The sequence below is a fragment of the Coccinella septempunctata genome, chromosome 8 (genome assembly GCF_907165205.1).
Source record: "Coccinella septempunctata chromosome 8, icCocSept1.1, whole genome shotgun sequence".
Lineage (NCBI taxonomy): Eukaryota > Metazoa > Arthropoda > Insecta > Coleoptera > Coccinellidae > Coccinella > Coccinella septempunctata.
The window spans coordinates 2,856,151-2,882,861 of NC_058196.1; the positions used below are offsets into that span (position 1 = coordinate 2,856,151).

At 33.4% G+C, this 26,711-nt stretch overlaps 1 long non-coding RNA gene across 1 annotated transcript; it reads right to left on the reverse strand.

Annotated features, from left to right (window-relative positions):
• Nucleotides 1-395: 395 nt before the first annotated feature.
• Nucleotides 396-1,965, reverse strand: LOC123319403. Its single transcript, XR_006538469.1, has 3 exons — nucleotides 1,564-1,965; nucleotides 1,200-1,333; nucleotides 396-862 (listed from the first exon to the last, which is right to left on the reverse strand). It is a non-coding gene; the product is annotated as an uncharacterized LOC123319403 (long non-coding RNA).
• Nucleotides 1,966-26,711: the final 24,746 nt, after the last annotated feature.

The following is a 26,711-nucleotide window of genomic DNA, read 5'->3' on the forward strand; positions in this document are numbered from 1 at the left end:
TGAAAAATAATTTATTTTGAATACAATATAACCATATACTAATGGTCAATATGACCCTAGCCTACATACAAATTATTTGAAATTTTATTCATTATATTAGTATATACTAAAAACTAAAAATTACTTTCTTCAAATTAATTCCCTTCACAATGGTTAATTCTCAAATCAATAGAAGTGGAAGCAGCTGAATTTGATGGAATTTGTATAATGAGAATCTGAAAGAGTTTGTTCATTGAAGAAATTCTCAAGTCTTTTGAACAGAATAGGCGGAATGAAAAAGTAATGTTAAACTATAAACATCTACCAATGATTGTGAAATCAAAAAAAAAATCATAATTGCATAGAGTTACCCATGAAAGAATCCCTAAATTCGTCATAAAGCATCATTTTTTTCTTTTATGAGCAGTTACAAATTCAATTAAGTTATATTGCATATCAACTAATAAGCAGTGTTTTAAACTTTCATTTTCAGCAACTCAAATAATTCAACAAACTGCTTCCCCCTTCAAATTTTCATACCACCACAAAAGTGCTTTTGGGTGTTGAAGTGTATCATAATTAGGAGCAATTTTAACGAAACTGTAAACCTTAACTAAATAATAATGTTACTTTAAAGCAAATTGTTTGAGGTCATTGCCATATTTATGTTTTTTATGCATGCAGCTGTCTTCAAAGAAATTTTTCATAAGGTATTTGCCTCGGCATTTCAAGCTTTCATCTTCAATTTTTCCTCCCAATGAATAGACAACGGCTTGTAGGGTAGCAAATTATTTCTTGAAGTACTGACGACACACTCGTCGTCTCAAATCGGTTTCGACTTCAATTAGCTGTTTTTCAATTTCTGTTCTCCGCGTGTTTATTCCTGCAAAAATTTTTCTACTGAAATTTCACTTCGAAATATCCTGATAACAGACATTTTCATTCAATAACTCATAAAAATAATGGGAATATCCGAGCTCCATTTGAATGGTCATAATATTGTGTTCATAATTACACTAGTAGCATAATTTTTACATTGCCATTGAAATACATTTTACAAATGAAGAAAACTTTTTTGATTATCAAAAAATGTTCAACGCCGTGTGCCTCAAAACATGACCTTTACTCATTTTTATGGATTTTCATTCCTAAGATGAGTTCTATTAACCATAGTAGTTTACAGAATTTTTTGTACCACCCTGGGTGGGTATGTATCTTACTTGTTTTATTCTTGAACTACAAGACACTTTCATTTCTGCAAATACTGAACTGGCATTCATCTTTGATGATTTTGTTCCCATTTTCCTTCCATTTTCTTCAAAAACTCCAGTACTGATGACAGGCACAGTATTGGCTATAACTAAAGTATTGTTAAAGCAATTAAAATCTCGTTCTACTGTTCATCTTGAAACCAGGAAGGATGTTTGTATAAAAAAGCTTGATTTATTATAGGAGAAAGAGAATCTACCAAATTTCAAGTTCACCTCAAAACTAGAAGTTGTCAGAAATCACTTGAAAAATTCCAAACAAAGTGATATTCAGACAAGAAAGCGAGTTAAAAAAGTGGTAATGTACCTATCTTACCTCACTCGGGATGGCATCTTTTTCAAATTAACAGTAAAAGTCGATTTCTCTCATTATACTGAAGTCTGGAGTGTAAATTATAAGAGAAGTGTAAATTGTTTTCAAGACCCGCAGTCTGGTCTGGTCGTCTGGTTTTATTTCTTGGAAAACTAAAATTTAAATCAATTATTTTAATGTACAAACTCAACATTTCAATGTAAGCACAAATCATTAGATCGTATTCAAATTCAAACAGAATTCGACCCTGGCGTCCCCTAAATCCCTCCCCTGATTTCATAAAGTCGTGTACTCAAACAAGAATAAAATATCAAAAACTTACCGGAATGGGTGAATCGCTTTCCTCTTCCATGTATAAATGCACTTTTATTTCAAACACACTTTTTTACGGCACATCGTTGCATATTTTCCAAAATATTACGACGTGAATGATTGAAATAATATTTTGACAATTACATATACACACGCCGTCTTAGAAATTTTGAAGCGATCAGAAGGGGAATGCAAGCGAAAATTCATTTCATTGGTGGTTGCATGGAGTGGGAATTATTGGAAAAATGAACAGTCTGGAAAATAGCTTATGTTCCATCTATTTAATCTATGTTCGTACCATACAGAGTGAAAGGTATCCAATTTCCATGGCCAATCCAGTGCTAAAATGAAAGTGAATGAAGTATAGAAGCTGAAAGTAAAACCTATATCTTTATTGATTCATTCAGGAAAAACATTTATATGGAGTTCCTAATGTCGTGAATATAGTGCCCAAAAATTAGACTACTATTTCATACCAGAACAAATTCGGTAAAATTGTCTTTTGAATTAATCCTATATGTCACGAAAAATTTCATTTTCATGCATCATTCATTTTGGGACCTATATGGTATTAAACTCCCCTATCGGACGAAGTATCGTAGACATAAGCATATTTATTCAAAACTGTCCAAATTCATTTACACCGAGATCACGAACCTTATCAATCAATTATCAGCGTATGAAGTTTATTAATATTATCTAGTATCGTTCTCGAACTATTTACAGGTTTCAATATGTGTGAATGAATCGGAAGAGCAGCTGTATTCTATATATGAGTAGAATTCGAGCTGTCTTACTTTCTGTCCTCCTAAAATCTGACAACGTTGCGGGAGGTGAGAGCGCACTACTAATAAGAAATATATGCGGAGGTTGTAAGGTCTGATTCGTTTGAAGAAAAATTTTTCGATAAAAATCTTTTCCCCTCTTTAGGTACCCCTGCTATTTACCTTCCCCTCTACATATATAAACAAAAATTATTCCAATTATATAACTCCTTCACCCGGAGGTCAGGTCGCCCAATGAACTTAACGGAGGTAACAACGCACTACGGGTTCATATATATATATATATATATATATATATATATATATATATATATATATATATATATATATATATATATATATATATATATATATATATATATATATATATATATATATATATATATATATATATATATATATATATATATATATATATATATATATATATATATATATATATATATATATATATATATATATATATATATATATATATATATATATATATATATATATAGTTATAAAGTGTTAATACCACCTCCAAAATAGTAACTCGTTTAACGCTCTCACCTCATATATATCGATGTCACCTCCGATTTCGGAGGTGACATCGTTTTGCCTTGTTTTTTAGCTTGTTAGATTCAGGAGGCTTCAGGGATCAACATATCAAAAAATCGTTTTGAGGTCACAACGCACCCCGTTTATGTACTGAACAATCTTTTAGTTCGAGTGTATATCACTGGCGCTAGTGTGCCGAGCTGTATATAGAAGAATTGCTCTGCGGGACTCTTTGCTGGTTAGCACCTCCGAAAATGGCAACGTTGTACCGTACAAGCAGATGTAGACAGGCGGAATATCAGTATACGGAGGAATTAAGTAAATAGAGGCGCAGCGCGCTCTCTCCTCCATAATTGCAATCCAGGCGGCATATCTCAACAATTTTTATCGCATTCTTTTGTAGGGGAAAGAATCACGTGAAAGAAAACCAATCTTAGCTCTCTCGAATGGGATTATGACTGTATACATTTCATCGTGTGTATCTATGCATCCGTTGAACTTCTTTCATCTCAAGCTAACACCATAATTCTGAATTTGGCGATTTAATTACTTACTTGAAAACAAATCGATTTGAATCTAGTACATAATAGTGATTCTTTCTATGAAAATGATCTATATAGATAATACCACTCATTAGAATAACGAATAAATCAGTAATGTTCTTAGAACATAGAATAACAGGAAGGAGCTTTTCTAGGTACACCTAGAGATAAAATATATCTATATATACTATGAAGAACTTTCTTTCAGCTCGAACTTTCGATATTCATTTATATCAACATCGATAGCACTACAAAAAGTGTATCACTCACAAGAGCGTAATGCTCTATGTAGGGAAACGGCTTAAATGGATGATACCAGATAGTTTTTTGTTAAGAATGTACAACTACCTGCAAGATAACACAACAGGAGAAAAATTATTCATTGTTTCAAACACTTGTTAAAATACATATCGGGCTAAAAACCCTGAATCTACGCCAACACGAATCACGAATTTGTACAATTGGAGATATTTCAAGCTATTCCGTCTCTGGTTTCTGCATGATTTTATCGGGCCAAATGTTGCCTTGTTTCGGCCGGTTTGATAACCACTGATAGGAAATATTGACGAATTTTCAATGAAGTGTGAGAAATTTTTGAATTTCTTTTTCCTATTTTCTAATGAATAACCACTGATATATCTATGGGAGATGATTCCCCAACATGAGGGTTCCTCAAACAACTGAAGAACAGAAGAATCTTCACTTGGAAGGCCGAACCTAGTCGAAAGACCTTCATGGTCATAAGCAAGATTTGGAATACTATTAATTCCACTACTGGGTAAACTGAGCTTACCTTCACCCACCTGAAGATGTTATTGTGTCGTGGTTCAAAACTAATTTTGTAAAATCGTATTATCTATTTTGAGTTCAATTGTGGATCTTCATCCAGTATCAGTCACATCAATTCAATATATCTCTTTAATTCTGAATTTGGCGAAATAATTCATTACCTACCTGAAATAAAACCATAATAATATTGATTCTTTCTATGAAAATTATTTATATAGATAATACTTCCTATTAGAATAACGAATAATCAGAAATGTTACATTGCATATAAAAAAATGAGCTGTTCAGAGAAAGGAGAATACTTTTTGGAAAAGAATATTCAGAAGTACAGGCCGATCCTTAGGCGTGCCGAATTCCTTATGTGCCGCTCCGCCCGCTCCAAAGACAAAAAATATACTTTTTTTTACATATATACGGTGTCCCAGATAAGATGAAAAACATTTTAATGTGAGATAGAGAACACCTCGAGGATTACGAAGAACCCCCACATGTAGTATCTAAGAGTTCTAGATTCTGATTTACAGGGTGTTTTTCAAATTTAAATGGAAATTGAAACCACTCTATCTCCTGAACGGAGATATTCATCCGAAATTTGATATGAAGATAGCTTCTATGAGGTTCCAGAAACTGATTTTTCGTCTTGATAGCGACAATAATTTTTTCTATCGTGTCGATATTCAACATCCTATTGATCTCATAACGAAGTGAATTTTGAATTTTTATGGATTTAATCAATTGAATCACTATTGAATGTTAATTTTAGTTTTCATTTGATCGACTACTTAGATCAGTTTTCTGAAGAGTAACTCGAGGATGGTTCTTCAACAATTATTTATTTTTAAGTAATTTAATTGGTAAAAATAAAATATAAAGTGATCGTTTTCATCCCATGATGAAGTGAATTTTATATCTTAATGAATTGCATTAAAGAATTAATTGTTCCTACATCTTTGGTTGCAGAGATGATTTTATTTGATGTTATTTTATAGAACGCACCGCACCTTTGATTTTTTTTTGTATTGGATCAAATGAAAATTGGAATAAACATTCAATAATGTATATTTAATTGATTAAATTCGTAAAGATTCAAAATTCACTTCGGTATGAGAAGAATAGAATGTTAAATATCAACACGAGAAAAAACTTATTGTCACTATCAAGAAATTGAATAAATAAATTTTACAGTTTACGCAGATATCGAGAAATCATGAAATACATTGGGTGATTTCGCGAAATTTTAACGACAACGACTGTCCAAATTTACTGTCCTGCAAATAGAATGATATTGATTGCAGTTTTCTGGAACCTCATGGAAACTATCTCCATTCCAAATTTCGGATGAATAGGCGATTCCGTTCAGGAGATACTGACTGACAAATGAAGGTGGCTGTCTGAGGCCATCCCTTTTATTTGGGCGACCGCGTGCCGGACAAGCGCTGCATACCTGCTAGGATCGACACTGCCGTAATAGATAGTGATGAATATTCAATGAGAATAAGCGATTCCGAACATTTTCAGATTAATTCAAATTATTTCAGAATCGAGAGAAAAAATGCGATAAATTGAAATGAACGTCGGCTGAACCCAATGTTGGTCATTGATGTGTTATTCCAGATCGAACGCTCTGTATATTTTCTTTGAATCGGATTGCTCAATGATTTTGAGGAATCCTTTGCTCAGAAGCATCTATTTTATTATAGATTATGTTTAAATATTAGATTTTCCCGAAAATTTAAAGAACTTGTACCATCTCTCTGGTTTGAATTTTTTAGTGATGTATCATAAAGAAAATTACCAATTATATCGAAACAAGTGAGATTTTATGAAGAATTATTCAAAACAGATTTCATTTTTCGATAGATCATAAAGGATGTAAGGGAAAAATTAAACAAAATTGAAGTCTTCAGAAGGCCTCGAGTCAACATATTTTGAAATTGCAACCATGTTTTTGTCAAGACATGATGAATCTACAAAATGAAGTTAATAATATAAATACATACTCGGATACATATGATTGATATACAGATGATTGGTTGGTAAATTCCCAAAAGCTATGATGAACAGCGGACACTATGATGGAGGCATGATGAAAGGAGAAAGACAAAAGTTAATTTAAGTATTTTCGCATGCTGTTTTATTATTCAAAATAAATGATTCTTATAATCAACAAATCAGGTGCAATTGACATTTTTGTTTTGGTCTTCGAAACTAAACTTCTACTATCCAAAATAAGTAGGTACATAGATAAAATATATCTATATACAGGATATCTGTGAACAAATGCGAAGAACGAAGGTAGATGATTCCTTAATGAAAATAAGCGGGGGTAGTTCCTATAAATTTTTTTCCAAATCGACAGCCCTTCCAAAATACAGCCTTTGGAAGGCGATGACGAGTTTACAGGTTTTAATTTTTTTTACAGAAGCACTGAGTAGATTGTTACCAGTTTCAACTTCGGCAAGCTCGTAGTTTAGGCGGTAAATTGCTATCGATTTTTTCAATGTGTCTCTCCCTTAAATTCAAAAATTTCTGTGAAAATGTTGAAATTTGAGTTTTTATGCTATTGTCATAGAAGTATACGAAACTAGCAGGTCGGGGGGATCCAAGATTTCGGGCCGATTCACCTTAAAAAAACATAATAAAATGAATTTCGTGAATAACTACCGAGGAGAATCCACTATTCTCCACTATAAAAAATTAGTATTATTCCAATAATATACCGACTTAATGAATGCTACGTTGCTATTACTATAAGGCCCGGTTGATCACTTCAGGATTAGGCCGAGATTTAAGATGATCCAAGATTGATCTGACAGAACTGAACTGAAATGTCAAAATCAATCTAGGACAAACTTTAATCCCGAACTGAACAACTGCTATACATGTAGAGTTTCGGATTTTGCGAGAATCTACTACTTTTTCTTCAAAACAACAACTACGCTGAAGGAAATGTGATTGACTGTTAGCGACACGGAATATCAACCATCTGAATTCTGTAGTCCATACAAATTTTTTTGAACTCTCATCATACTAATATAGCAGTCTGATACTGAAATCCGTCATTTGACAAAATGAGTTGTCAGTCATAGACTGACCAACATTTTCGAAAGCTATTGATCTATTAATTAAATCGTTCTATAATTGGTCCTAAATTGACAGTCGTATTGTGAACAACGATATGCAGCGGATTATCTAAACACGAAATAAATTCTGAAATGTTTCGGATCATGAGGTTAATTGAATAAGTATATTGTTCGTATCATTTGTTGAACTTCATTATTCTAAATATTCTTCAATGAATGAAAATATAATATCAACACACATAATTGATTTATTCGTCATCAAATAATTAAATAAATCGTTTCTCGAAAAGTTTCGAGTCTTGAGGCAAATATAATATTGAATTATTTACATCATTATTTGTCGAACTTCAAAGTTCTGAATGAATTAAAATCTAAACTTGACAATATACGAGACAGTTTTCGCAAGAGTTTCAATGAAATCTGAAAATTTTCATCATTCTAGAGCATTCTGGACATCAATAATTCTCGAATCGTCCATGGCATAAATTCAATTTTATCCAATATAACACGCAAAACGAAATGTTACTCGAACTCATCTTGAGCAATTCGTTCCTAAAAAGCTCGAATCAGGTAGAGAAGTTTGAACCCTTCGTATCAGCATTAACACGTGTTTTGCAGTAAACAGATGCCGATTTCATTTTCAACGGGCAATGTAACCAGGGTCGGGGGGATGAACCAGAGTCTCTGGATGAACGTTTCTCACAACAAGAAGAATTTGAATTTTCATATGAGGGTGAGGCATTTGTTTCAAAATTTTCAGAGTACAAGGAGTATACAGGGTGTTTCACGAGTAAACAGACAAATGAAAACCGTGAATTGAGGGCATTGCGCGGAGTTCAAAATCACCCCATATACAGGGTGTCCCAAAACTAGTGAATCAAACGTCACACCACGATAGAGTAAACCAAATATTATCGAATGACACCAACATTAGTTCAACGAAAACGTACCGTTTCCAAAATAATCAGAATTTTATTAAAACACCTAAAGTTCCCGATTTTCGAACTATTTTTCTTAATAACAGGGCCAGTTTGTGAAGAAGGATATCGATTGTAAATTATATTGAACTAAGATTATTGTTTTATCTCCCCTAATTGAAATTATTTTAAGTAGTTAATCGATAACCATAACCTAAGTCTCGACCTAAGTTGATGTTAATTGAAACAATTGTTTTTTCTACATGATTTTCAATACTCAGATTAAACAGGGGTGATAATATGGAAGAAAAACGCTATCCTCAATCACAAATTTGCCTTGTGATTGAAAAAATAGTTCGAAAATCGGCAACTTTAGGTTAGGTTTTCTCAGAAACCGTACATTTTCGCTCAACTAATGTTGGTGTCATTCGATAGTATTTGATCTACTCTATCGTGGTGTGACGTTTGTTTCAATAGTTTTGGGGCACCCTATATATAGGTTTCTTCAGTGTTTTTTGAAATTTCTCGAATTTCCATTCGGCTATAAGTCCTGAAATTCTCTATCAAGTCGACTGAAAATTTATATTTAGCCTTGAGTTGTTAATTTCATTGAAACAGAGCATTTAAATTCGAAAAAAATCAGGACCGGGCTCAGTGAGGCTTTACTTAACTTCAAAATCATAAAAACAACGTGTATGTAGTTTTTTAATCATAATTTAAACTTTTTTGTTATCTGCATTATTATTGTCTCAAAATGAATTGATTTTTGGGTTGCGCCACCTGTTGATCATGTTTTAGAAGTAATTGTTTTGGTCAGACGCCTTCAAGGAATAGAGCACTTCATGAAAAATAGAAATTCTTAATTGATTTTTTTTTCAAAGAAATGAAATGAATGTGTTCAACAATTATACCATATTCGGTCTTCAAAATAGTCATTCACAATGATAAAATGTTTCAAAATTGATAATGCACAAATATGGATGGAAAAACTACGCTATCTTCAAACTAAATATTAAAACTTGATCTTCAGAATTAATCTATTTTTCTTTGGACAACTAGTTGTGTGAATTAAAACAAAGAAAGAAATCGCGGGGTGTCAGATCTGGAGATCTAGCAGTCCAATGTTGGGGTCCTACCCTTCTAATGAAATGACCTGAAATACTGATAAATACTTTTGCTAGTGCATGAATATCATCAATGTTTCAATAACAAATTGTAATAAGACCAGACCAATCCATAGATTTCCATAAATCCAATAATGAATATAACGGAATAAGTGAAGAACTCGAAAGTGCATTTATCATACTTATTCGAAGTGCCAATCATTACCTTCACTAAAAGACCAAATGAGGTGAAAATCAATTCGGAAAATTACTTCAGGTCCACGTTGTCCATAAAAAGCGATTCATTCGGAAGATATCAAGTTATAATTATTATTTTCATGATAGCGTAGTTTTTTATTGCTATTTTTGTTCATTATCAATAATAAAGCTTATTATCACTGTGAATGATTTATCTGAATAACCAGATATGCTAAAATATCAAAAACGAAAAAATTCAGTTGAACATTTCCAATTCCATTTTTAGATTTCCACTTCTGATTGGCGATCATATTCATACCAATAATTATTATGAAGTAAAAGTCAATATGCTGCGCTGGTTTTTTCTAGAGGCATTTCACCACCAAACAATTATTCATTAAAAATTATCCACTGATAAAGCATACCAAACTTTCATTGATTTTGAGAAAATAAATGCAGATACCTGAAAAATTGAAAATTATGACGAAAAAAACTACAAACAGAATGTTTTGCATGAGTTTAAGTTTGAATATAGCCTCAATGAGTCCGGTGCTGTGTTCGTCAACTTTTAATGTTCTGTTTTATTGAAACTTACAAGCTTAAGCGGATAATGAGTTTTTAGCCGAATACAACTAAATTATTTGGAGTTATAGCTGAACGAAAATTCGGGAAATTTGAATAAACTCCTCTGTAAAGGTAAGCGCACATACATCGGCATCGGACGGACGGCATGGAAGGGACGGCACGGAAGCGGCGGAATTTTTATGAAGGTATCGCACATATAACATCGGAATCGCCGGAGGAATAGATTAGTTGCGAATATGTCTTCAAGCGGTGAGGAACTAGCGTTTGTTCTGGAGGAGGAAGAGTTTCAAAAGCGAAGGAAGCGTACACGAATGTGGATACATGACATATGTAAAAAAGGAAGGATTTTGGAGAATATGTTCATTTATTTCCGGTCTTGATGAAGGACGAAAAAAAAATGGTTGCTATAATTTCTGTCACTTAAATTGTACAATTCATTATAATTTTGTACGCGCCTGAAAACTCATGCTTCTGTCGTAAATTCGAATTTCGTATGACTACCAGTACAAGTCGCTGCATGTAGAGACTTGGAAAATGACGCAGATGCCGCGGCAATCTCCGATTGGTATCGCACATATGTCGGGATCGGCCGGCACAGCACGCATCGGTCGAAATTTAATTCTCTTTCCTCAATTCCGTCGGATGCGATACGATGCGATGCCTGCCGTCCGCACATATGTGCGTTGCTCCATTCAGTTCCATTGAAAGTAATTTATTCCGATCCGTACCGTCCGTCCGATGCCGTCGTATGTGCGCTTACCTTATATCGGAAACGGAATGCCCAAGACACACATATGAGGTGTTTTTGAACTCAGCTCAATGCCCTCTATTCACGGTTTTCGTTTGTCCGTTTACTTGTGAAACACCCTGTGTACTGAAAAATCGCAAAAGACTCCTCGAGCAATTAAGAAATGCCATTAAATCAAGGATTTTTTTTTGATGCGCTATGATGAAAAATATCAATATCCAGTTATTATTATTATTTATATAATTATATCTCGAAAACCAAGGCACTTTTACCAAACGTAAAATATATTTATCTGAAGCGCCATAGAGTCCTCTACCCGCAGGATCCATATTATCCATTCATTACGCCACACCCTGTATAATTATTATCATTATATCAATGTATTGAAAATAAACAGACATGAATACGAGCCAGTTGTTTTGTGAGGTGAAGCTCCTCTTGCTTCAAACTGCTTTTAATTATTTTGACTACTATTCACGCAAGATGATTTTTGTTGAAGAATTCAACATTCTTGTAATTATCCGTTCATTTCTTCAAGAGATACCCATTCCCTACCACCTTTGATTATTCAACTCAATGCTAACACTGCATCAAATGCATTTCATCTTCGGGTTAATTTTTTTGAATTCTACAACTGATGTAACGTCTTCAACCTCCAGCCAAAGAAGATAAACAACAGTAACTCTCCTCAAGCTACTGATCACTTGTATTTTCCATATAAATAAATAGATTTGGTATGTCTTCAATTAGTTTGTATAAACGTCAATTATGTTCGTTACATATTTTCGACTTGATATTTTCCGAAGTAATTTAACATTGTCATGAAATACGTAATTACTGAGAGTCTCACGTAGAACGGACTACGTAGCACTGATTTAAAACTCAAGAATGTTTTGACAAGCGTCTTAACCCAACATTTTCGTATCATACAGAGTGAAAGGTATCCAATTTTCATGGCCAATCCAGTGCTAAAATGAAAGTGAATGAAGTTTAAATACTGGAACTAACAATCTGCACTCAACTAGTAGAATACCTTCTAAAAGAAAAGATCCTTTTACCCACACAACATGGTTATGTAAGAGGTAGATCAACTCAGACAGCAGTGTTTGAGTTCATTTCAGGAATCCTTAATGCCTTGGAGGATTCTAATATAACAGTGGGTCTAATGCTGGATCTATCAAAGGCATTCGATACTCTGTCCCACGACCTTATTCTCCATAAACTTTCTGCATATGGCATAAACAAGCTTGACTGGTTTCAATCATATTTAGCAAACCGCAGGCAGAGAGTGGTGATCTCTCAGAACGGAAAAACAACAGTTTCGGAAGAAGAACTCACAGAGTTCCGCAGGGTAGCATATTGGGCCCTATCATTTTTATCATTTTTCTAAATGACCTAAGTACCATATTCTATGAAACCATGGTTAGGACAGTGAATTATGCAGATGACACAAACTTCACTGTATTGGCCAAGCACGATTTAGAGTTGAGTTTACCATTTTACACTCAACTGTAACTCTAAATCGTGCTAGCCAGTGGTTTGAAGCAAACGGTTTGTGCATGAATTCTGAAAAAACAAGTGCCATCCTATTCAGGACAGCTCATTCCGGTCCCCAAGTGCCTACCAGCATTTCACTGTCTAACTCCACATTAGAACTGACTAAATCTTGTCGCTTCCTAGGCCTCACTATTGAGGTAACCCTTGATTGGGGAGAGCACATTTCCAACCTTTGCAATCAACTGGGTACCATCTGCTACACTTTGGGAGTCCTCAATAAATATCTGGACATAACCTCACTAAGAACAATATACCAGGCAGTGTTTAGGCATGGCATCATGTTCTATGGTAGTTCATACAACCTACATAGAGTGCTGAAAATGAAGAAGAGAGCCTTCAGAATGATCTGGAGGATGAGGAGGACGGAATCATGCAGGGGAGTCTTCAGAAGGAATGGTCTTTTGACTGCTCCTGCTGTACACATCCAAGAAAGCCTGATATTTACATTCAAGAACTAGCACTACTTCGAAGAGAAAACAGTAAGTAATTACAATACGAGGACAACTGCACTAAAATATCCAAGACACAGATTAAGCTTCACTGAAAAGGGACCTGAATATAGATATATTCGTTATTACAATAAGATAGCTCACAAACTAAGAGGAGAATGGACTCTACAACAGTTCAAGAAATTCATCTTCAAACTCCTACTTGAAATCGAACCCTACAGTGTGGAAGACTTTATGGAACACAGACTATAAAGCAGAAAATGACCCTGTTTCACTTCAAGTGTTTAATGTCATGTGTACACTTTACCTGATATAAAGCACATTATTTATTTATTTATTTATTTATTTAAATTTTTTAGTGATGTATCATAAAGAAAATTACAAATTATATCGAAACAAGTAAGAATTCATGAAGAATTATCCAAAACAGATTTGCATTTTTCGATAGATCATACAGGATGTAAGGGAAAAAATAAACAAAATTGAAGTCTTTTGAAGGCCTCGAGTCAACATATTTTGAAATTGCAACCATATTTTTGTCAAGACATGATGAATCTACAAAATGAAGGTAATAATGTAGATACATACTCGGATACATATGATTGATTGGTAATTCCCAAAAGCTATAATGAACAGCGGACACTATGATGGACGCATGATGAAAGGAGAAAGACAAAATTTAATTTAAGTATTTTCGCATGAAGTTTTATTATTCAAAATAAATGATGATTCTTATAATTAACAAATCAGGTGCAATTAAAATTTTTGTTTTGGTCTTCGAAAATAACACATATTGATTAAACTTCTACTATCCAAAATGAATAGGTACATAGATAAAATGTATCTATATACAGGATATCTGTAAACAAATGCGAAGGACTAAGGGAGATGATTCCTTAATGAAAATAAGCGGGGCTAGTTCCTATAAATTTTTTTCCAAATAGACAGCTCTTCCAAGATGCAGCCTTGGAAGGCGATGACGAGTCTACAGTTTTTAATTTTTTTTTACAGGTTCTGAAAAACACTGAGTCATAAAACTATACATATTATGAAGCACTGAGTAGATTGGTACCAGTTTCAACTTCGGCAAGCTCGCAGTTTAGGCGGTAACTTGCTATCGATTTTTTTAATGTGTCTCTCCCTTAAATTCAAAAATTTCTGTGAAAATGTTGAAATTTGAGTTATTATGCTATTGTCATAGAAGTATACGAAACTATCAGGTCGGGGGATCCAAGATTTCGGGCCGATTCACATGAAAAAAAAAAACATAATAAAATGAATTTCGTGAATACCGAGGCTGAAAACCACTATTCTCCGCTATGAAAATTTAATATTATTCCAATAATATACCGAGTTAATTAATGCTACGTTGCTATTACTATAAGGCCCGGTTGTTCAGTTCAGGATAAGGCCGAGATTTAAGATGATCCTAGATTAACCTGACAGAACTGAACTGAAGTGTCAAAATCAATTCAGGATAAACTTTAATCCCGAACTGAACAACTGGGCCTATTCATGTAGAGTTTCGGATTTTGCGAGAATCTACTGCTTTTTCTTCAAAACAACAACTGCGCTGAAGGAAATGTGATTGACTGTTATCTATATCATTTACATCATTATTTGCCGAACTTCAAAGTTCTGAATGAATTAAAATCTAAACTTGAACATATACGAGATAATTTTCGCAAGAATTTCAATGAAATCGAAAATTTTCATCATTCTGGAGCATTCTGGACATCAATAATTCTCGAATCATCCATGGAATAAATTCAATTTTATCCAATATAACACGCAAAACGAAATGTTATTCGAACTCGGCATCTTGAGCAATTCGTTCCTAAAAAGCCCGAATCAGGTAGAAAATTTTGAACCCTTCATATCAGCGTTAACACGTGTTTTGCAGTAAACAGATGCCGATTTCGTTTTCAACGGGCCATGTAACTAGGGTCGGCGTTGGGTGAAAGGATGAACGGTTCTTACAACAAGAAGAATTTGAATTTTCATATGATGGTGAGGGCATTTGTTTTAAAATTTTCAGAGTACAAGAAGTATACAGGGTGTTTCACGAGTAAACAGACAAATGAAAACCGTGAAAAGAGGGCATTGAGCTGAGTTCAGAATCATACCATATACAGGGTGTTCCAAAACTAGTGAATCAAACGTTACACCACGATAGAGTAAACCAAATATTATCTAATGACACCAACATTAGTTCGACGAAAATGTACCGTTTCCAAAATAATCAGAATTTTATTAAAATACATAAAGTTGCCGATTTTCGAACTATTTTTCTTAATAACAGGGCCAGTTTGTGAAAAAGGATATCGATTTTAAATTATATTGAAGTAATATTATTGTTTCATCTCCCCTAATTGAAATTATTTTAAGTAGTTAATCGATAACCATAACCTAAGTAAATGTAAATTAAAACAATTGTTTTTTCTACATGATTTTTAATACTCAGAATAAACAGGGGTGATGATATGGGAGAAAAACGCTATCCTCAATAACAAATTGGCCTTGTGACTGAAAAAATAGTTCGAAAATCGGCAACTTTAGGTTGGGTTTTTTTAGAAACGGTACATTTTCGCTCAACTAATGTTGGTGTCATTCGGTATTTGATCTAGTCTATCGTGGTGTGACGTTTGATTCAATAGTTTTGGGGCACCCTATATATAGGTTTCTTCGAGGTTTTTTGAAATTTCTCGAATTTCCGTTTGGCTATAACTCCTGAAATTCTGATCAAGTCGACTGAAAATTTATATTTAGCCTTGAGTTGTTGATTTCATTGAAACAGAGCATTAAAATTCGACAAAAATCTGGACCGGGCTCAGTGAGGCTTTACTTAACTTCAAACTCATAAAAACACCATGTATGTAGTTTTTTAATCATAATTTCAACTTTTTTATCTGCATTATTATTGTCTCAAAATGAATTGATTTTTGGGTTGCCCCACCTGTTGATCATGTTCTAGAAATAATTGTTTTGGTCAGACGCCTCTAAGGAATAGAGCACTTCATGAAAATGTATTTAGAAATCCATAATTGATTTTTTTTCAAAGAATATTCTGTTGAATGTGTTCAACAATTATACCATATTCGGTCTTCAAAATACTCTTTCACAAGGATAAAATGTTTCAAAATTAATAATATCCAAATATGGGTGGAAAAACTACGCTATCTTGAAACTAAAATTTAAAACTTGATATTCAGAATGAATCTTTTTTTCTATGGACAACTAGTTGTGTGAATAAAAACAAAGAAAGAAATCGCGGGGTGTCAGATCTGGAGATCTAGCAGTTCAATATTGGGGTCCTACCCTTCTAATAAAATGACCTGAAAAACTGATAAATACTTTTGCTGGTGCATGAATATCATCAATGTTTCAATAACAAATTGTAATAAGACCAGAACAATCCATAGATTTCCATAGATCCAATAATGACTATAACGGAATCAGTGAAGAATTCGAAAGTGCATTTATCATACTTATCCGAAGTGCCAATCATTACCTTCACTAAAAGACCAAATGAGGTGAAAACCAGTTCGGAAAATTACTTCAGTTCCACGTTGTCCATAAAAAGCGATTCATTCATAAGACATCGAATTATAATTATTATTTTCATGATCATGATAGCGTAGTTTTTTATTTCTATTTTTGTTCATTATCAATAACAAAGCTTATTATCACTGTTGATGACTTATCTGAATGACCAGATATGCTATAAATATCAAAAACAAATGCAAGACATATATTGAGAACGAAAAAATTCAGTCGAACATTACCAATTCCATTTTTAGATTTCCTCAGTTGATTGGCGATCATATTCATCCCATTAATTAATGTGAAGTAAAAGTCAATATGCAGCGCTGTTTTTTCCAGACATTTCACGATCAAACAATTATTCATTAAAAATAATCTGAAAAGGCATACCAAAGTTTCATTGATTTTGAGAAAATCAATGGAGATACCTGAAAAATTCAAAATTATGACGAGAAAAACTACAAACAGAGTGTTTTGCATGAGTTTAAATTTGAATATATCCTCAATGAGTTCGGTCCTGTGTTCGTCAACTTTTAATGTTCTGTTTTATTGAAACTTAGAAGTTTAAGCGGATAATGAATTTTTAGCCGAATCCAACTAAAATATTTGGAGTTATAGCCGAACAAAAATTAGGGAAATTTGAATAAACTCCTCTCTATATCGGAAACGGAATGCCTAAGACACACATATGAGGTGTTTATGAACTAAGCTCAATGCCCTCTATTCACGGTTTTCGTTTGTCCGTTTACTTGTGAAACACCCTGTGTACTGAAAAATTTCAAAAGACTCCTCGAGCAATTAAGAAATGCCATTAAATCAAGGAGTTTCTTTTGAACCGCTATGATGAAAAATGTCAATATCCAGTTATTATTATTATTTGGGGTGATTCATCGAAAATCCCCAATATCTCGAAAACCAAGGCACTTTTGCCGAACGTAAAATATATTTATTTGAACCGCCATAGAGTACTCTACCCGCAGGCTCCATATTATCCACTCATTACGCCACACCCTGTATAATTATTATTATTATATCAATGTATTGAAAATAAACAGACACGAATAATAGGCAGTTGTTTTGTTTGAAGGTGAAGCTCCTGTTGCTTCAAACTTCTTTTAATTATTTTGACGCAAGATGATTTTTTTTGAGGAATTCAACATTCTCGTAATTATCCGTTCATTTCTTCAAGAGATACCCATTCCCTACCACCTATGAGTATTCAATTCAATGCTAACACTGCATCAAATGCATTTCATCTTCGGGTTGATTTTTTTGAATTCTACAACTGATGTAACGTCTTCAGCCAAAGAAAATAAACAACAGTAACTCTCCTCAAGCTACTGATTACTTCTATTTTCCATGTAAATAAATAGATTTGGTATGTCTTCAATCAGTTTGTATAAATGTCAATTATGTTCGTTACATATTTTCGATGCAATATTTTCCGAAGTGATTTGACATTGTGATGAAGTACGTAATTACTGAGAGTCTCACGTAGAACGGACTACGTAGCACTGATTTAAAACTCAAAAATGTTTTGACAAGCGTCTTAACCCAACATTTTCGTACCATACAGAGTGAAAGGTATTCAATTTCCATGGCCAATCCTGTGCTAAAATGAAAGTGAATGAAGTAGAGAAGCTGAAAGTAAAACGTATATCTTTGTTGATTCATTCGGGAAAAACATTTCAATGGAGTTCCTCATGTCGTGAATATAATGCCCAAAATTTAGATAACTATTTCATACCAGAACAAATTCGGTAAAATTGTCTTTGGAATTAATCTTATATGTAACGAAAAATTTCATTGTCATGTATCATTCATTTTAGGACCTATACGGTATTAAACTCCCCTATCGGACGAAGTATCGTAGACATAGCATACTTATTCAAAACTGTTGATATTCATGAAGAAAAGATAATAATTTCTGTCCAAATTCATTTACTCCGAATCCTTATCAATCAATTATTAGCGTATGAAGTTTATTAATATCAGTATCGTTCTCGAACTATTTACAGGTTTCAGTATGTGTGAATGAATCGGAAGAGCAGCTGTATTCTGTATATGAGTAGAATTCAAGCTGCCCTACTTTCTGTCCTCCTGAAATCTGGCAACGTTGCGGGAGGTGAGAGCGCACTACTGATAAGAAATATATGCGGAGGTAGTAAGGTCTGATTCGTTTAAAGAAAAATTTTTCAATGAAAATCTTTTCCCCTCTTTAGGTACCCCTGTTATTTACCTTCCCCTCTACATATATAAGCAAAAATTATTCCAATTAAAAAACTCCTTCACCCGGAGGTCAGGTCGCCCAATGAACTTAACGGAGGTAACAACGAACTACGGGTTCATATATATATATATATATATATATATATATATATATATATATATATATATATATATATATATATATATATATATATATATATATATATATATATATATATGAACCCGTAGTTCGTTGTTACCTCCGTTAAGTTCATTGGGCGACCTGACCTCCGGGTGAAGGAGTTTTTTAATTGGAATAATTTCTGCTTATATATGTAGAGGGGAAGGTAAATAACAGGGGTACCTAAAGAGGGGAAAAGATTTTCATTGAAAAATTTTTCTTTAAACGAATCAGACCTTACTACCTCCGCATATATTTCTTATTAGTAGTACGCTCTCACCTCCCGCGACGTTGCCAGATTTCAGGAGGACAGAAAGTAGGGCAGCTTGAATTCTACTCATATACAGAATACAGCTGCTCTTCCGATTCATTCACACATACTGAAACCTGTAAATAGTTCGAGAACGATACTGATATTAATAAACTTCATACGCTAATAATTGATTGATAAGGATTCGGAGTAAATGAATTTGGACAGAAATTATTATCTTTTCTTCATGAATATCAACAGTTTTGAATAAGTATGCTATGTCTACGATACTTCGTCCGATAGGGGGTTTAATACCGTATAGGTCCTAAAATGAATGATACATGACAATGAAATTTTTCGTTACATATGAGATTAATTCCAAAGACAATTTTACCGAATTTGTTCTGGTATGAAATAGTTATCTAAATTTTGGGCATTACATTCACGACATGAGGAACTCCATTGAAATGTTTTTCCCGAATGAATCAACAAAGATATACGTTTTACTTTCAGCTTCTATACTTCATTCACTTTCATTTTAGCACAGGATTGGCCATGGAAATTGAATACCTTTCACTCTGTATGGTACGAAAATGTTGGGTTAAGACGCTTGTCAAAACATTTTTGAGTTTTAAATAAATGCTACGTAGTCCGTTCTACGTGAGACTCTCAGTAATTACGTATTTCATCACAATGTCAAATCACTTCGGAAAATATTGCGTCGAAAATATGTAACGAACATAATTGACATTTATACAAACTGATTGAAGACATACCAAATCTATTTATTTACATGGAAAATAGAAGTAATCAGTAGCTTGAGGAGAGTTACTGTTGTTTATTTTCTTTGGCTGAAGGCTGAAGACGTTACATCAGTTATAGAATTCAAAAAAATCAACCCGAGGATGGAATGCATTTGATGCAGTGTTAGCATTGAATTGAATACTCATAGGTGGTAGGGAATGGGTATCTCTTGAAGAAATGAACGGATAATTACGAGAATGTTGAATTCCTCAACAAAAATCATCTTGCGTGAATGGTAGTCAAAATAATTGAAAGAAGTTTGAAGCAACAGGAGCTTCACCTTCAAACAAAACAACTGCCTAGTATTCATGTCTGTTTATTTTCAGTACATTGATATAATAATTATAATTATACAGGGTGTGGCGTAATGAATGGATAATATGGAGCCTGCGGGTAGAGTACTCTATGGGGGTTCAAATAAATATATTTTACGTTTGGCAAAAGTGCCTTGGTTTTCGAGATATTGGGGATTTTCGATGAATCACCCCAAATGATAATTATATCTGGATATTGACATTTTCCATCATAGCCGATCAAAAGAAACTCCTCGATTGAATGGCATTTCTTAATTGCTCGAGGTGTCTTTTGCGATTTTTCAGTACACAGGTTGTTTCACAAGTAAACGGACAAACGAAAACCGTGAATAGAGGGCATTGAGCTCAGTTCAAAACCACCTCATATGTGTGTCTTAGACATTCCGTTTCCGATATAGAGAGGAGTTTATTCAAATTTCCCTAATTTTTGTTCGGCCATAACTCCAAATATTTTAGTTGGATTCGGCTAAAAATTCATTATCTGCTTAAACTTCTAAGTTTCAATAAAACAGAACATTAAAAGTTGACGAACACAGGACCGGACTCATTGAGGATATATTCAAATTTAAACTCATGCAAAACACTCTGTTTGTAGTTTTTCTCGTCATAATTTTGAATTTTTCAGGTATCTTCATTGATTTTCTCAAAATCAATGAAACTTTGGGATGCCTTTTCAGATTATTTCTAATGAATAATTGTTTGATCGTGAAATGTCTGGAAAAAACAGCGCTGCATATTGACTTTTACTTCACATTAATTAATGGGATGAATATGATCGCCAATCAACTGAGGAAATCTAAAAATGGAATTGGAAATGTTCAACTGAATTTTTTCGTTCTCCATATATGTCTTGCATTTGTTTTTGATATTTATAGCATATCTGGTTATTCAGATAAGTGATTAACAGTGATAATAAGCTTTATTATTGATAATAAACAAAAATAAAAAAAACTACCCTATCATGATCATGAAAATAATAATTATAATTCGATATCTTCCGAATGAATCGCTTTTTATGGACAACGTGGAACTGAAGTAATTTTCCGAACTGATTTTCACCTCATTTGGTCTTTTAGTGAAGGTAATGATTGGCACTTCGAATAAGTGTGATAAATGCACTTTCGAATTCTTTACTGATTCCGTTATAGTCATTATTGGATCTATGGAAATCTATGGATTGTTCTGGTTTTATTACAATTTGTTATTGAAACATTGATGATATTCATGCACCAGCAAAAGTATTTATCAGTATTTCAGGTCATTTTATTAGAAGGGTAGGACCACAATATTGGACTGCTAGATCTCCAGATCTGACACCCCGCGATTTCTTTCTTTGTTTTTATTCACACAACTAGTTGTCCATAGAAAAATAGATTCATTCTGAAGATCAAGTTTTAATTTTTAGTTTCAACATAGCGTAGTTTTTCGATCCATATTTGGGTATCATCAATTTTGAAACATTTTATCCTTGTGAAAGAGTATTTTGAAGACCGAATATGGTATAATTGTTGAACACATTCAACAGAATATTCTTCGAAAAAAAAATCAATTAAGGATTTCTAAATACATTTTCATGAAGTGCTCTATTCCTTAGAGGCGTCTGACCAAAACAATTATTTCTAGAACATGATCAACAGGTGGGGCAACCCAAAAATCAATTCATTTTGAGACAATAATAATGCAGATAACAAAAAAGTTGAAATTATGATTAAAAAACTACATACACGGTGTTTTTATGAGTTTGAAGTTAAGTAAAGCCTCAAAAAGCCCGGTCCAGATTTTTGTCGAATTTTAATGCTCTGTTTCAATGAAATTAACAACTCAAAGCTAATTATAAGTTTTCAGTCGACTTGATCAGAATTTCAGGAGTTATAGCCAAACGGAAATTCGAGAAATTTCAAAAAACCCCGAAGAAACCTATATATAGGGTGCCCCAAAACTATTGAATCAAACGTCACACCACGATAGAGTAGATCAAATACTATCGAATGACACCAACATTAGTTGAGCGAAAATGTACCGTTTCTAAAAAAACCTAACCTAAAGTTGCCGATTTTGCGATTTTCGAACTATTTTTTCAGTCACAAGGCCAATTTGTTATTAAGGATAGCGTTTTTCTCCCATATTATCACCCCTGTTTATTCTGAGTATTAAAAATCATGTAGAAAAAACAATTGTTTTACTTTACATTTACTTAGGTTATGGTTATCGATTAACTACTTAAAATAATTTCAATTAGGGGAGATGAAACAATAATATTACTTCAATATAATTTAAAATCGATATCCTTTTTCACAAACTGGCCCTGTTATTAAGAAAAATAGTTCGAAAATCGGCAACCTTATGTATTTTAATAAAATTCTGATCATTTTGGAAACGGTACATTTTCGTCGAACTAATGTTGGTGTCATTCGATAATATTTGGTTTACTCTATCGTGGTGTGACGTTTGATTCACTAGTTTTGGAACACCTTGTATATGGTATGATTCTGAACTCAGCTCAATGCCCTCTATTCACGGTTTTCATTTGTCTGTTTACTCGTGAAACACCCTGTATACTCCTTGTACTCTGAAAATTTTAAAACGAATGCCCTCACCGTCATATGAAAATTCAAATTCTTCTTGTTGTAAGAACCGTTCATCCTTTCACCCAACGCCGACCCTAGTTACATGGCCCGTTGAAAACGAAATCGGCATCTGTTTACTGCAAAACACGTGTTAATGCTGATACGAAGGGTTCAAACTTTTCTACCTGATTCGAGCTTTTTAGGAACGAATTGCTCAAGATGCCGAGTTCGAATAACATTTCGTTTTGCGTGTTATATTGGATAAAATTGAATTTATTGCATGGATGATTCGAGAATTATTGATGTCCAGAATGCTCCAGAATGATGAAAATTTTCAGATTTCATTGAAATTCTTGCGAAAATTATCTCGTATATTTTCAAGTTTAGATTTTAATTCATTCAGAACTTTGAAGTTCGGCAAATAATGATGTAAATGATATAGATAACAGTCAATCACATTTCCTTCAGCGCAGTTGTTGTTTTGAAGAAAAAGCAGTAGATTCTCGCAAAATCCGAAACTCTACATGTATAGCAGTTGTTCAGTTCGGGATTAAAGTTTATCCTAGATTGATTTTGACATTTCAGTTCAGTTCTGTCAGATTATCTAGGATCATCTTAAATCTCTGCCTCATCCTGAACTGAACAACCGGGCCTTATAGTAATAGCAACGTAGCATTCATTAAGTCGGTATATTATTGGAATAATACTAATTTTTTATAGCGGAGAATAGTAGTTTTCATCCTCGGTAGGTATTCACGAAATTCATTTTATTATGAAATGAAAGAATATTGGGATTCTTGGACAAGTCGTTTCGAAACGTCGGCGTTGTATTGAGGAACAATAAATAAAATTAGTCCAAGAATCCCAATATTCTTTCATTTCATCTAACTAAATGGACGATAACCTAAGAACAATTCATTTTATTATGTTTTTTTAAGGTGAATCGGCCCGAAATCTTGGATCCCCCGACCTGCTAGTTTCGTATACTTCTATGACAATAGCATAATAACTCAAATTTCAACATTTTCACAGAAATTTTTGAATTTAAGGGAGAGACACATTGAAAAAATCGATAGCAATTTACCGCCTAAACTACGAGCTTGCCGAAGTTGAAACTGGTAACAATCTACTCAGTGCTTCATAATATGTATAGTTTTATGACTCAGTGTTTTTTAGAACCTGTGAAAAAAATTAAAAACTGTAAACTCGTCATCGCCTTCCAAAGGCTGTATCTTGGAAGGTCTGTCGATTTGGAAAATTTACAGGAAATACCCCCGCTTATTTTCATTAAGGAATCATCTCCCTTATTCCTTCGCATTTGTTTACAGATATCCTGTATATAGCTATATTTTATCTATGTACCTTTTTATTTTAGATAGTAGAAGTTAATCAATCATCTGTATCTCAATCATATGTATCCGAGTATGTATCTATATTATTAACTTCATTTTGAAGATTCATTATATCTTGACAAAAGTATGGTTGCAATTTCAAAATATGTTGACTCGAGGCCTTCCAAAGACTTCAATATTGTTTATTTTTTCCCTTACACCCTGTATGATCTATCGAAAAATGCAAATCTGTTTTGGCGAATTCTTCATAAAATCTTACTTGTTTCGATATAATTGGTAATTTTCTTTATGATACATCACTGAAATATTTAAACCAGAGAGATGGTACAAGCTCTTCAAATTTTCGGGAAAATCCAATATTTAAACATAATCGATAATAAAAGAGATGTTTCTGAGCAAAGGATTCCTCAAAATCATTGAGAAATCTGATTCAAGAAAAATATAAAGAGCGTTCCATTTGAAATAACACAATGTCCAACATTCGGTTTATCCGACGTTGTTCATTTCTGTGATATTGTGAAATTTGTAGCATTTTTTTCTCCTGATTCTGAAATGAAAATTTTCGGATTGGCTCATTGTCCTTGAATATTCATCACCATTAACATCTGAATTTTCTTATCCAAAAAATGTTTCTCTCTGAACAGGTTATTTTATTATATGCAATGATACAATACTGATTATTCGTTATACTAATAGGTAGTATAATCTATATGGATCATTTCCATAGAGAGAAGAAATATCATTATGGACAAGACTCAAATCGATTCGTTTTCAGATAGGTAATGAAATAGTTCGCCAAATTCAGAATTATAGTGTAAGCTTGAGATGAAAGAAGTTCAACGGATGCATAGATATACGCACGATGAAATATAAACAGTCATAATCCCATTCGAGAGAGCCAAGATTGGTTCTCTTTCACGTGATTCTTTCCCCTACAAAGGAATGCGATAAAAATCGTTGAGATATGCCGCCTGGCTTGCAATAATGGAGGAAAAAACGCGCTGCGCCTCTCATTACTTAATTCCTCCGTATACTGATATTCCGCCTGTCTACATCTGCTTGCACAGTACAACGTTGCCATTTTCGGAGGTGCAAACGAGCAAAGAGTCTTTCAGAGTAATTCTCCGATATACAGCTCAGCACACTAGCGCCAGTGATATACACTCGAACTAAAAGATTGTTCAGTACATAAAGGGGGTGCGTTGTGACCTCAAAACGATTTTTTGATATGTTGGTCCCTGAAGCCTCCTGAATCTAACAAGCTAAAAAACAAGGCAAAACGTTGTCACCTCCGATTTCGGAGGTGACATCGATATATATGAGGTGAGAGCGTTAAACGAGTTACTATTTTGGAGGTGGTATTAACACTTTATAACTATATATATATATATATATATACATATATATATATATATATATATATATATATATATATATATATATATATATATATATATATGAACCCGTAGTTCGTTGTTACCTCCGTTAAGTTCATTGGGCGACCTGACCTCCGGGTGAAGGAGTTTTTTAATTGGAATAATTTTTGCTTATATATGTAGAGGGGAAGGTAAATAACAGGGGTACCTGAAGAGGGGAAAAGATTTTCATTGAAAAATGTTTCTTTAAACGAATCAGACCTTACTACCTCCGCATATATTTCTTATTAGTAGTGCGCTCTCACCTCCCGCAACGTTGCCAGATTTCAGGAGGACAGAAAGTAGGGCAGCTTGAATTCTACTCATATACAGAATACAGCTGCTCTTCCGATTCATTCACATATACTGAAACCTGTAAATAGTTCGAGAACGATACTGATATTAATATACTTCATACGCTAATAATTGATTGATAAGGATTCGGAGTAAATGAATTTGGACAGAAATTATTATCTTTTCTTCATGAATATCCACAGTTTTGAATAAGTATGCTATGTCTACGATACTTCGTCCGATAGGGGAGTTTAATACCGTATAGGTCCTAAAATGAATGATACATGACAATGAAATTTTTCGTTACATATGAGATTAATTCCAAAGACAATTTTACCGAATTTGTTCTGGTATGAAATAGTTATCTATATTTTGGGCATTATATTCACGACATGAGGAACGCCATTGAAATGTTTTTCCCGAATGAATCAACAAAGATATACGTTTTACTTTCAGCTTTGTAATGAACCCCAGTTTTCTGAGGAAAATTGGAGTTCATCTTAGTGAATTTTTTCGTTTTAAATTTCCGTCTTTGAAAATATTTTAATTCTCGAATATTCCGTACGTTCATTCCGACAGGCGGAGTAAATGTAAAAAACCGCTTATCTGTATTTT